This window comes from Diospyros lotus, chromosome 8, assembly GCF_014633365.1.
Source record: "Diospyros lotus cultivar Yz01 chromosome 8, ASM1463336v1, whole genome shotgun sequence".
NCBI classification, from domain to species: domain Eukaryota; kingdom Viridiplantae; phylum Streptophyta; class Magnoliopsida; order Ericales; family Ebenaceae; genus Diospyros; species Diospyros lotus.
In genome coordinates, this window is record NC_068345.1 from 16,824,917 (window position 1) to 16,838,687 (window position 13,771).

Here is a 13,771-nt window from a genome sequence, read left to right on the forward strand (position 1 = left end):
ATCTTCATTCCACCATTGAAAATTGACAAAAAAAAAATTATTTTTTTCAACCAAAGACTGGAAAAATGAAGAAATTACGCTTATTGCCTATTGTTCAATTTGATCGCTACTACTTTTGTTTCAACATTAAACAAGCAAAAGGTTGTTCTAATAACTAAATTAAAGTGTATTTTGAGTTCAATTGACTATTTGTAAATGAATTACGACGATTCGACATTTCCGCCGGACTTTTAGCTGCACAATAAACTTTTTCCGATCAGATTTTTTTCGATGTCATGATAATTGTATCGATATTCTGGTTCTTTTCATATAATTTTTTTTAGATTTCTTGATTTCGAAGCACTCCCTGCAATCGATTCGGTTACACGTAATTGTCCCGAAAATGAAGTTAAACCCCTAATCTTGTGAATATTTCAGTTACACTTGCAAATAAAACTACACTTAAAACCATACGAAATTATCTTCATTCCACCCTTGAAAATTGAGAAAAAAAAAAAAGACATTTTTTTTTTTCAACCAAAGACGGGAAAAAATGAAGAAATTACGCTTCCGTCCTATTGTTCGATTTGATCGCTACTACTTTTGTTTCAAAATTAAACAACCAAAAGGTTGTGCTAATAACTAAATTAAAGTGTATTTTGAGATTAATTAATTTTTTGTAAACTAATTACGACGATTCGACTTTTCGGCCGGAATTTTAATTGCACTAAAAACTGTTTCTGATAAGATTTTTTTCGATGTCATAAAAATCGTCTCGAAATTCTGGTTCGTTTCATATAATTTTTTTTAGATATCTTCATTTTGGAGCACTCCCTACAATCGATTCGGTTACTCATAATTGTACCGAAAATCATGTTAAACCCCTAATCTTGTGAATATTTCAATTACACTTCAAAATAAAACTACAATTAAAACCATATGAAATTCTCTTCATTCCACGATTGAAAATTGAGAAAAAAAAAATAATTTTTTTTTTCGACTAAGAACGGGAAAAATGAAGATATTACCCTTATGCCCTATTGTTTGATTTGATCGCTACTACTTTTGTTTCAACATTAAACAAGCAAAATGTTGTTCTAATAACTAAATTAAAGTGTATTTTGAGTTCAATTGACTTTTTTAAAAGAATTACGACGATTCGACTTTTCTGCCGGAATATTAGCTACACAAAAAACTATTTCCGATCAGATTTTTTTCGATTTCATAATAATCGCCTCGAAATTCTGGTTCGTTTCATATAATTTTTTTTAGATATCTTGATTTCGGAGCACTCCCTGCAATCGATTCGGTTACAAATAATTATACCGAAAATCAAGTTAAACCCCATAATCTTGTGAATATTTCAATTACTCTTCCAAATAAAACTACACTTAAAACCATATGAAATTATCTTCATTCCACCATTGAAAATTGAGAAAAAAACAGAATTTTTTTTTATCGACCAAAGACGGGAAAAATGAAGAAATTACGCTTACGTCCTATTGTTCGATTTGATCGCTAGTACTTTTGTTTCAATATTAAACAACCAAAAGGTTGTTCTAATAACTAAATTAAAGTGTATTTTGAGTTCAATTCGACTTTTTGTCCGGAATTTTAGCTGCACAAAAAACTGTTTACGATCAGATTTTTTTCGATGTTATAATAATCGTCTCGAAATTCTGGTTCGTTTCATATAATTTTTTTTAGATATCTTGATTTCGGAGCACTCCCTGCAATCGATTTGGTTACTTATAATTGTACTGAAAATCAAGTTAAACCCCTAATCTTGTGAATATTTCAATTACTCTTCCAAATAAAACTACACTTAAAACCATATGAAATTATCTTCATTCCACCATTGAAAATGGACAAAAAAAAAATTATTTTTTTCAACCAAAGACTGGAAAAATGAAGAAATTACGCTTATTGCCTATTATTCGATTTGATCGCTAGTACTTTTGTTTCAACATTAAATAAGCAAAAGGTTGTTCTAATAACTAAATTAAACTATATTTTGAGTTCAATTGACTTTTTCTAAACGAAATACGACGATTCAACTTTTCTTCCAGAATTTTAGCTGCACAAAAAAACTATATCCGATAAGATTTTTTTCGATTTCATAATAATCGTCTCGAAATTCTGGTTCGTTTCATATAATTTTTTTTAGCTATCTTGATTTCGGAGCACTCCCTACAATCGATTTAGTCACTCATAATTGCACAGAAAATCAAGTTAAATCCCTAATCTGGTGAATATTTCAATTACTCTTCCAAATAAAACTACACATAAAACCATATAAAATTATCATCATTCCACCATTGAAAATTGAGAAAAAAGAAAAAAAATTATTTTTTTCCACCGAAGACGGGAAAAATGAAGAAATTACGCTTACGTCCTATTGTTCGACTTGATCGCTAGTACTTTTGTTTCAATATTAAACAACCAAAATGTTGTTCTAATAACTAAATTAAAGTGTATTTTGAGTTCAATTCGACTTTTTGTCCGGAATTTTAGCTGCACAAAAAACGGTTTACGATTAGATTTTTTTCGATGTCATAATATTCGTATCAATATTCTGGTTCGTTTCATATAATTGTTTTTAGATATCTTGATTTCGGAGCACTCCCTGCAATCGATTGGGTTACTCATAATTGTACCGAAAATCAAGTTAAACCTCTAATCTTGTGAATATTTCAATTACACTTCCAAATAAAACTACACTTAAAACCATATGAAATTATCTTCATTCCACCCGTGAAAACTGAGAGAAAAAAAAAAATTTCGACCAAAGATGTGAAAAATGATGAAATTACGCTTACGTCCTATTGTTCGATTTGATCGCTACTGCTTTTGTTTCAACATTAAACAAGCAAAAGGTTGTTCTAATAACTAAATTAAAGTGTATTTTGAATTCAATTGACTTTTTGTAAACGAATTACGACGATTCGACTTTTCTGCCGAAATTTTAACTACACAAAAAACTCTTTCCGATCAGATTTTTTTCGATTTCATAACAATCGTATCGAAATTCTAGTTCGTTTCATATAATTTTTTTTAGATATCTTGATTTCGGAGCACTCCCTGCAATCGATTTGGTTACTCATAATTGTACTGAAAATCAAGTTAAACCCCTAATCTTGTGAATATTTCAATTACTCTTCCAAATAAAACTACACTTAAAGCCATATGAAATTATCTTCATTCCACCATTGAAAATTGACAAAAAAAAATTATTTTTTTCAACCAAAGACTGGAAAAATGAAGAAATTACGCTTATTGCCTATTGTTCAATTTGATCGCTACTACTTTTGTTTCAACATTAAACAAGCAAAAGGTTGTTCTAATAACTAAATTAAAGTGTATTTTGAGTTCAATTGACTATTTGTAAATGAATTACGACGATTCGACATTTCCGCCGGACTTTTAGCTGCACAATAAACTTTTTCCGATCAGATTTTTTTCGATGTCATGATAATTGTATCGATATTCTGGTTCTTTTCATATAATTTTTTTTAGATTTCTTGATTTCGAAGCACTCCCTGCAAGCGATTCGGTTACACGTAATTGTCCCGAAAATGAAGTTAAACCCCTAATCTTGTGAATATTTCAGTTACACTTGCAAATAAAACTACCCTTAAAACCATATGAAATTATCTTCATTCCACCATTGAAAATTGAGAAAAAAAAAAGAATTTTTTTTTATCGACCAAAGACGGGAAAAATGAAGAAATTACGCTTACGTCCTATTGTTCGACTTGATCGCTAGTACTTTTGTTTCAATATTAAACAACCAAAAGGTTGTTCTAATAACTAAATTAAAGTGTATTTTGAGTTCAATTCGACTTTTTGTCCGGAATTTTAGCTGCACAAAAAACTGTTTACGATCAGATTTTTTTCGATGTTATAATAATCGTCTCGAAATTCTGGTTCGTTTCATATAATTTTTTTTAGATATCTTGATTTCGGAGCACTCCCTGCAATCGATTTGGTTACTCATAATTGTACTGAAAATCAAGTTAAACCCCTAATCTTGTGAATATTTCAATTACTCTTCCAAATAAAACTACACTTAAAACCATATGAAATTATCTTCATTCCACCATTGAAAATTGACAAAAAAAAAATTATTTTTTTCAACCAAAGACTGGAAAAATGAAGAAATTACGCTTATTGCCTATTGTTCAATTTGATCGCTACTACTTTTGTTTCAACATTAAACAAGCAAAAGGTTGTTCTAATAACTAAATTAAAGTGTATTTTGAGTTCAATTGACTATTTGTGAATGAATTACGACGATTCGACATTTCCGCCGGACTTTTAGCTGCACAATAAACTTTTTCCGATCAGATTTTTTTCGATGTCATGATAATTGTATCGATATTCTGGTTCTTTTCATATAATTTTTTTTAGATTTCTTGATTTCGAAGCACTCCCTGCAATCGATTCGGTTACACGTAATTGTCCCGAAAATGAAGTTAAACCCCTAATCTTGTGAATATTTCAGTTACACTTGCAAATAAAACTACACTTAAAACCATACGAAATTATCTTCATTCCACCCTTGAAAATTGAGAAAAAAAAAAAGACATTTTTTTTTTCAACCAAAGACGGGAAAAATGAAGAAATTACGCTTCCGTCCTATTGTTTGATTTGATCGCTACTACTTTTGTTTCAAAATTAAACAACCAAAAGGTTGTGCTAATAACTAAATTAAAGTGTATTTTGAGATTAATTAATTTTTTGTAAACTAATTACGACGATTCGACTTTTCGGCCGGAATTTTAATTGCACTAAAAACTGTTTCTGATAAGATTTTTTTCGATGTCATAAAAATCGTCTCGAAATTCTGGTTCGTTTCATATAATTTTTTTTAGATATCATCATTTTGGAGCACTCCCTACAATCGATTCGGTTACTCATAATTGTACCGAAAATCATGTTAAACCCCTAATCTTGTGAATATTTCAATTACACTTCAAAATAAAACTACAATTAAAACCATATGAAATTCTCTTCATTCCACGATTGAAAATTGAGAAAAAAAAAATAATTTTTTTTTCGACTAAGAACGGGAAAAAATGAAGATATTACCCTTATGCCCTATTGTTTGATTTGATCGCTACTACTTTTGTTTCAACATTAAACAAGCAAAATGTTGTTCTAATAACTAAATTAAAGTGTATTTTGAGTTCAATTGACTTTTTTAAACGAATTACGACGATTCGACATTTCTGCCAGAATTTTAGCTACACAAAAAACTATTTCCGATCAGATTTTTTTCGATTTCATAATAATCGCCTCGAAATTCTGGTTCGTTTCATATAATTTTTTTTAGATATCTTGATTTCGGAGCACTCCCTGCAATCGATTCGGTTACACATAATTATACCGAAAATCAAGTTAAACCCCATAATCTTGTGAATATTTTAATTACATTTCCAAATAAAACTACACTTAAAACCATATGAAATTATCTTCATTCCACCATGAAAATTGAGAAAAAAAAAGAATTTTTTTTATCAACCAAAGACGAGAAAAATGAAGAAATTACGCTTACGTCCTATTGTTCGACTTGATCGCTAGTACTTTTGTTTCAATATTAAACAACCAAAATGTTGGTCTAATAACTAAATTAAAGTGTATTTTGAGTTCAATTCGACTTTTTGTCCGGAATTTTAGCTGCACAAAAAACGGTTTACGATTAGATTTTTTTCGATGTCATAATATTCGTATCAATATTCTGGTTCGTTTCATATAATTGTTTTTAGATATCTTGATTTCGGAGCACTCCCTGCAATCGATTGGGTTACTCATAATTGTACCGAAAATCAAGTTAAACCTCTAATCTTGTGAATATTTCAATTACACTTCCAAATAAAACTACACTTAAAACCATATGAAATTATCTTCATTCCACCCGTGAAAACTGAGAGAAAAAAAAAAATTTCGACCAAAGATGTGAAAAATGATGAAATTACGCTTACGTCCTATTGTTCGATTTGATCGCTACTACTTTTGTTTCAACATTAAACAAGCAAAAGGTTGTTCTAATAACTAAATTAAAGTGTATTTTGAATTCAATTGACCTTTTGTAAACGAATTACGACGATTCGACTTTTCTGCCGGAATTTTAACTACACAAAAAACTCTTTCCGATCAGATTTTTTTCGATTTCATAACAATCGTATCGAAATTCTAGTTCGTTTCATATAATTTTTTTTAGATATCTTGATTTCGGAGCACTCCCTGCAATCGATTTGGTTACTCATAATTGTACTGAAAATCAAGTTAAACCCCTAATCTTGGGAATATTTCAATTACTCTTCCAAATAAAACTCCACTTAAAACCATATGAAATTATCTTCATTCCACCATTGAAAATTGACAAAAAAAAAATTATTTTTTTCAACCAAAGACTGGAAAAATGAAGAAATTACGCTTATTGCCTATTGTTCAATTTGATCGCTACTACTTTTGTTTCAACATTAAACAAGCAAAAGGTTGTTCTAATAACTAAATTAAAGTGTATTTTGAGTTCAATTGACTATTTGTAAATAAATTACGACGATTCGACATTTCCGCCGGACTTTTAGCTGCACAATAAACTTTTTCCGATCAGATTTTTTTCGATGTCATAATAATTGTATCGATATTCTGGTTCTTTCATATAATTTTTTTTAGATTTCTTGATTTCGAAGCACTCCCTGCAATCGATTCGGTTACACATAATTGTACCGAAAATCAAGTTAAACCCCTAATCTTGTGAATATTTCAATTACACTTCCAAATAAAACTACACTTAAAACCATATGAAATTATCTTCATTCCACCCTTGAAAATTGAGAAAAAAAAAAAGACATTTTTTTTTTCAACCAAAGACGGGAAAAATGAAGAAATTACGCTTACGTCCTATTGTTCGATTTGATCGCTACTACTTTTGTTTCAAATTAAACAACCAAAAGGTTGTTCTAATAACTAAATTAAAGTGTATTTTGAGATTAATTGATTTTTTGTAAACGAATTACGACGATTCGACTTTTCGGCCGGAATTTTAATTGCACAAAAAACTGTTTCTGATAAGATTTTTTTCGATGTCATAAAAATCGTCTCGAAATTCTGGTTCGTTTCATATAATTTTTTTAGATATCTTGATTTTGGAGCACTCCCTACAATCGATTCGGTTACTCATAATTGTACCGAAAATCAAGTTAAACCCCTAATCTTGTGAATATTTCAATTACACTTCTAAATAAAACTACACTTAAAACCGTATGAAATTAGCTTCATTCCACCATTTAAAATTGAAAAAAAAAATAATTTTTTTTTTTCGACTAAGAACGGGAAAAATGAAGATTACCCTTATGCCCTATTGTTTGATTTGATCGCTACTACTTTTGTTTCAACATTAAACAAGCAAAATGTTGTTCTAATAACTAAATTAAAGTGTATTTTGAGTTCAATTGACTTTTTTAAACGAATTACGACGATTCGACTTTTCTGCCGGAATTTTAGCTACACAAAAAACTATTTCCGATCAGATTTTTTTCGATTTCATAATAATCGCCTCGAAATTTTGGTTCGTTTCATATAATTTTTTTTAGATATCTTGATTTCGGAGCACTCCCTGCAATCGATTCGGTTACACATAATTGTACCGAAAATCAAGTTAAACCCCTAATCTTGTGAATATTTCAATTACATTTCAAAATAAAACTACACTTAAAACCATATGAAATTATCTTCATTCCACCATTGAAAATTGAGAAAAAAAAAGAGAATTTTTTTTTATCGACCAAAGACGGGAAAAATGAAGAAATTACGCTTACGTCCTATTGTTCGATTTGATCGCTAGTACTTTTGTTTCAATATTAAACAACCAAAAGTTGTTCTAATAACTAAATTAAAGTGTATTTTGAGTTCAATTCGACTTTTTGTCCGGAATTTTAGCTGCACAAAAAACTGTTTACGATCAGATTTTTTTCGATGTCATAATAATCGTATCAATATTCTGGTTCGTTTCATATAATTGTTTTTAGATATCTTGATTTCGGAGCACTCCCTGCAATCGATTGGTTACTCATAATTGTACCGAAAATCAAGTTAAACCCCTAATCTTGTGAATATTTCAATTACACTTCCAAATAAAACTACACTTAAAACCATATGAAATTATCTTCATTCCACCCGTGAAAATTGAGAGAAAAAAAAAAAATTTCGACCAAAGATGTGAAAAATGATGAAATTACGCTTACGTCCTATTGTTCGATTTGATCGCTAGTACTTTTGTTTCAACATTAAACAAGCAAAAGGTTGTTCTAATAACTAAATTAAAGTGTATTTTGATTCAATTGACTTTTTGTAAACGAATTACGACGATTCGACTTTTCTGCCGGAATTTTAACTACACAAAAAACTGTTTCCGATCAGATTTTTTTCGATTTCATAATAATCGTATCGAAATTCTAGTTCGTTTCATATAATTTTTTTTAGATATCTTGATTTCGGAGCACTCCCTGCAATCGATTTGGTTACTCATAATTGTACTGAAAATCAAGTTAAACCCCTAATCTTGTGAATATTTCAATTACTCTTCCAAATAAAACTACACTTAAAACCATATGAAATTATCTTCATTCCACCATTGAAAATTGACAAAAAAAAAATTATTTTTTTCAACCAAAGACTGGAAAAATGAAGAAATTACGCTTATTGCCTATTGTTCGATTTGATCGCTACTACTTTTGTTTCAACATTAAACAAGCAAAAGGTTGTTCTAATAACTAAATTAAAGTGTATTTTGAGTTCAATTGACTTTTTGTAAATAAATTACGACGATTCGACATTTCCGCCGAATTTTAGCTGCACAAAAAACTTTTTCCGATCAGATTTTTTTCGATGTCATAATAATCGTATCGAATTCTGGTTCGTTTCATATAATTTTTTTTAGATATCTTGATTTCGGAGCACTCCCTGCAATCGATTCGGTTACACATAATTGTACCGAAAATCAAGTTAAACCCCTAATCTTGTGAATATTTCAATTACACTTCCAAATAAAACTACACTTAAAACCATATGAAATTATCTTCATTCCACCATTGAAAATTGAGAAAAAAAAAAAACATTTTTTTTTTCAACCAAAGACGGGAAAAATGAAGAAATTACGCTTACGTCCTATTGTTCGATTTGATCGCTACTACTTTTGTTTCAAAATTAAACAACCAAAAGGTTGTTCTAATAACTAAATTAAAGTGTATTTTGAGTTAATTGATTTTTTGTAAACTAATTACGACGATTCGACTTTTCGGCCGGAATTTTAATTGCACAAAAAACTGTTTCCGATAAGATTTTTTTCGATGTCATAATAATCGTATCGAAATTCTGGTTCGTTTCATATAATTTTTTTTAGATATCTTCTTTTGGAGCACTCCCTGCAATCGATTCGGTTACTCATAATTGTACCGAAAATCAAGTTAAACCCCTAATCTTGTGAATATTTCAATTACACTTCAAAATAAAACTACACTTAAAACCATATGAAATTATCTTCATTCCACCATTGAAAATTGAGAAAAAAAAATAATTTTTTTTTTCGACCAAAGACGGGAAAAATGAAGAAATTACGCTTATGCCCTATTGTTCGATTTGATCGCTACTACTTTTGTTTCAACATTAAATAAGCAAAAGGTTGTTCTAATAACTAAATTAAAGTGTATTTTGAGTTCAATTGACTTTTTGTAAACGAATTACGACGATTCGACTTTTCTGCCGGAATTTTAGCTACACAAAAAACTATTTCCGATCAGATTTTTTTCGATTTCATAATTATCGTCTCGAAATTCAGGTTCGTTTCATATAATTTTTTTTAGATATCTTGATTTCGGAGCACTCCCTGCAATCGATTCGGTTACACATAATTGTACCGAAAATCAAGTTAAACCCCTAATCTTGTGAATATTTCAATTACATTTCCAAATAAAACTACACTTAAAACCATATGAAATTATCTTCATTCCACCATTGAAAATTGAGAAAAAAAAAGAATTTTTTTTTCAACCAAAGACGGGAAAAATGAAGAAATTACGCTTACGTCCTATTGTTCGATTTGATCGCTAGTACTTTTGTTTCAATATTAAACAACCAAAAGGTTGTTCTAATAACTAAATTAAAGTGTATTTTGAGTTCAATTCGACTTTTTGTCCGGAATTTTAGCTGCACAAAAAACTGTTTCCGATCAGATTTTTTTCGATGTCATAATAATCGTATCAATATTCTGGTTCGTTTCATATAATTTTTTTTAGATATCTTGATTTCGGAGCACTCCCTGCAATCGATTCGGTTACTCAGAATTGTACCGAAAATCAAGTTAAACCCTAATCTTGTGAATATTTCAATTACACTTCCAAATAAAACTACACTTAAAACCATATGAAATTATCTTCATTCCACCATTGAAAATTGAGAGAAAAAAAAAAATTTCGACCAAAGATGTGAAAAATGAAGAAATTACGCTTACGTCCTATTGTTCGATTTGATCGCTACTACTTTTGTTTCAACATTAAACAAGCAAAAGGTTGTTCTAATAACTAAATTAAAGTGTATTTTGAGTTCAATTGACTTTTTGTAAACGAATTACGACGATTCGACTTTTCTGCCGGAATTTTAGCTACACAAAAAACTGTTTCCGATCAGATTTTTTTCGATTTCATAATAATCGTATCGAAATTCTGGTTCGTTTCATATAATTTTTTTTAGATATCTTGATTTCGGAGCACTCCCTGCAATCGATTTGGTTACTCATAATTGTACAGAAAATCAAGTTAAACCCCTAATCTTGTGAATATTTCAATTACTCTTCCAAATAAAACTACACTTAAAACCATATGAAATTATCTTCATTCCACCATTGAAAATTGACAAAAAAAAAAAAATTTTTTTCAACCAAAGACTGGAAAAATGAAGAAATTACGCTTATTGCCTATTGTTCAATTTGATCGCTACTACTTTTGTTTCAACATTAAACAAGCAAAAGGTTGTTCTAATAACTAAATTAAAGTGTATTTTGAGTTCAATTGACTATTTGTAAACGAATTACGACGATTCGACATTTCGGCCGGAATTTTAGCTGCACAAAAAACTTTTTCCGATCAGATTTTTTTCGATGTCATAATAATCGTATCGATATTCTGGTTCTTTTCATATAATTTTTTTTAGATTTCTTGATTTCGAAGCACTCCCTGCAATCGATTCGGTTACACATAATTGTCCCGAAAATCAAGTTAAACCCCTAATCTTGTGAATATTTCAATTACACTTCCAAATAAAACTATACTTAAAACCATATGAAATTATCTTCATTGCACCGTTGAAATTTGAGAAAAAAAAAAAGAATTTTTTTTTTTCGACCAAAGACGGGAAAAATGAAGAAATTACGCTTACGTCCTATTGTTCGATTTGATCGCTACTACTTTTGTTTCAAAATTAAACAACCAAAAGGTTGTGCTAATAACTAAATTAAAGTGTATTTTGAGATTAATTAATTTTTTGTAAACTAATTACGACGATTCGACTTTTCGGCCGAATTTTATTGCACAAAAAACTGTTTCTGATAAGATTTTTTTCGATGTCATAAAAATCGTCTCGAAATTCTGGTTCGTTTCATATAATTTTTTTTAGATATCTTCATTTTGGAGCACTCCCTGCAATCGATTCGGTTACTCATAATTGTACCGAAAATCATGTTAAACCCCTAATCTTGTGAATATTTCAATTACACTTCAAAATAAAACTACAATTAAAACCATATGAAATTATCTTCATTCCACCATTGAAAATTGAGAAAAAAAAAAATAATTTTTTTTTCGACTAAGACGGAAAAATGAAGAAATTACCCTTATGCCCTATTGTTTGATTTGATCGCTACTACTTTTGTTTCAACATTAAACAAGCAAAATGTTGTTCTAATAACTAAATTAAAGTGTATTTTGAGTTCAATTGACTTTTTTAAACGAATTACGACGATTCGACTTTTCTGCCGGAATTTTAGCTACACAAAAAACTATTTCCGATCAGATTTTTTTCGATTTCATAATAATCGCCTCGAAATTCTGGTTCGTTTCATATAATTTTTTTTAGATATCTTGATTTCGGAGCACTCCCTGCAATCGATTCGGTTACACATAATTGTACCGAAAATCAAGTTAAACCCCATAATCTTGTGAATATTTTAATTACATTTCCAAATAAAACTACACTTAAAACCATATGAAATTATCTTCATTCCACCATTGAAAATTGAGAAAAAAAAAGAATTTTTTTTATCGACCAAAGACGGGAAAAATGAAGAAATTACGCTTACGTCCTATTGTTCGACTTGATCGCTAGTACTTTTGTTTCAATATTAAACAACCAAAAGGTTGTTCTAATAACTAAATTAAAGTGTATTTTGAGTTTCAATTCGACTTTTTTGTCCGAATTTTAGCTGCACAAAAAACTGTTTACGATCAGATTTTTTTCGATGTCATAATAATTCGTATCAATATTCTGGTTCGTTTCATATAATTGTTTTTAGATATCTTGATTTCGAGCACTCCCTGCAATCGATTGGTTACTCATAATTGTAACGAAAATCAAGTTAAACCCCTAATCTTGTGAATATTTCAATTACACTTCCAAATAAAACTACACTTAAAACCATATGAAATTATCTTCATTCCACCCGTGAAAATGAGAGAAAAAAAAAAAATTTTTCGACCAAAGATGTGAAAAATGAAGAAATTACGCTTACGTCCTATTGTTCGATTTGATCGCTAGTACTTTTGTTTCAACATTAAACAAGCAAAAGGTTGTTCTAATAACTAAATTAAAGTGTATTTTGAGTTCAATTGACTTTTTGTAAACGAATTACGACGATTCGACTTTTCTGCCGGAATTTTAACTACACAAAAAAACTGTTTCCGATCAGATTTTTTTCGATTTCATAAATCGTATCGAAATTCTAGTTCGTTTCATATAATTTTTTTTAGATATCTTGATTTCGGAGCACTCCCTGTAATCGATTCGGTTACTCATAATTGTACCGAAAATCAAGTTAAACCCCTAATCTTGTGAATATTTCAATTATGCTTCCAAATAAAACTACACTTAAAACCATATGAAATTATCTTCATTCCACCATTGAAAATTGAGAAAAAAAAAATTATTTTTTTTCAACCAAAGACTGGAAAAATGAAGAAATTACGCTTACGCCTATTGTTCGATTTGATCGCTAGTACTTTTGTTTCAACATTAAACAACCAAAGGTTGTTCTAATAACTAAATTAAAGTGTATTTGAGTTCAATTGACTTTTGTAAACGAATTACGACGATTCGACTTTTCCGCCGGAATTTTAGCTGCACAAAAAACTTTTCCGATCAGATTTTTTTCGATGTCATAATAATCGTATCGATATTCTGGTTCTTTTCATATAATTTTTTTTAGATATCTTGATTTCGAAGCACTCCCTGCAATCGATTCGGTTACCATATAATTGTACCGAAAATCAAGTTAAACCCCTAATCTTGTGAATATTTCATTACACTTCCAAATAAAACTACACTTAAAACCATATGAAATTATCTTCATTCCACCCTTGAAAATTGAGAAAAAAAAAAAACATTTTTTTTTTTCGAACCAAAGACGGAAAAATGAAGAAATTACGCTTACGTCCTATTGTTCGATTGATCGCTACTACTTTTGTTTCAAAATTAAACAACAAAAGGTTGTTCTAATAACTAAATTAAAGTGTATTTT

The 13,771-nt window shown here is 29.5% G+C and overlaps 1 long non-coding RNA gene across 2 annotated transcripts in view; it reads left to right on the top strand.

Annotated features, from left to right (window-relative positions):
* Positions 1 to 12,894, top strand: part of LOC127807379 (uncharacterized) — a 36,820-nt gene extending 23,926 nt beyond the window's left edge. Inside the window, exons 2-3 of one of the 2 annotated variants that reach the window (XR_008024673.1) lie at positions 9,667 to 10,126; positions 12,824 to 12,894. This is a non-coding gene — a long non-coding RNA (uncharacterized LOC127807379). Of the gene's footprint in view, positions 1 to 9,666; positions 10,127 to 10,552; positions 10,912 to 12,823 lie in introns of those variants that run through there. The other variant, XR_008024672.1, reaches the window with a different exon arrangement.
* Positions 12,895 to 13,771: the final 877 nt, after the last annotated feature.